The sequence below is a fragment of the Egretta garzetta genome, unplaced genomic scaffold (assembly GCF_000687185.1).
Source record: "Egretta garzetta isolate BGI_Z169 unplaced genomic scaffold, ASM68718v1 scaffold154, whole genome shotgun sequence".
In the NCBI taxonomy this organism is placed as follows: domain Eukaryota; kingdom Metazoa; phylum Chordata; class Aves; order Pelecaniformes; family Ardeidae; genus Egretta; species Egretta garzetta.
Window position 1 is genome coordinate 741002 of NW_009259600.1, and position 330 is coordinate 741331.

Below are 330 nucleotides of genomic sequence, written 5' to 3' on the forward strand. Positions count from 1 at the left end.
GGCACGGACCCCTTCCTTCCTGCACAGGCAGCAGTTGCGAGCGGTTGGGGGGGAAGGGGGTGAGGGTGGTGTCTTTTTTTTTTCCTGTTTTGCCTTTTTTTCATGTCATTTTTTCCTTTTATTCTCTCCCTTTTTAATTTTCTTTTCCCTTCTTCTTTTTTTTTCTTTTTTCCCTGAAGCTGTGATTTCCTCCCTAGGGTGGAAGGGGATGAAGTCCTGAGACTATTTTCCCTTTCCCTTTCCCTCTTTCCCATTCCTTTTTCCTTTCCCTTTCCCTTTCCCTTTCCCTTTCCCTTTCCCTTTCCCTTTCCCTCTTTCCCCTTCCCTTTC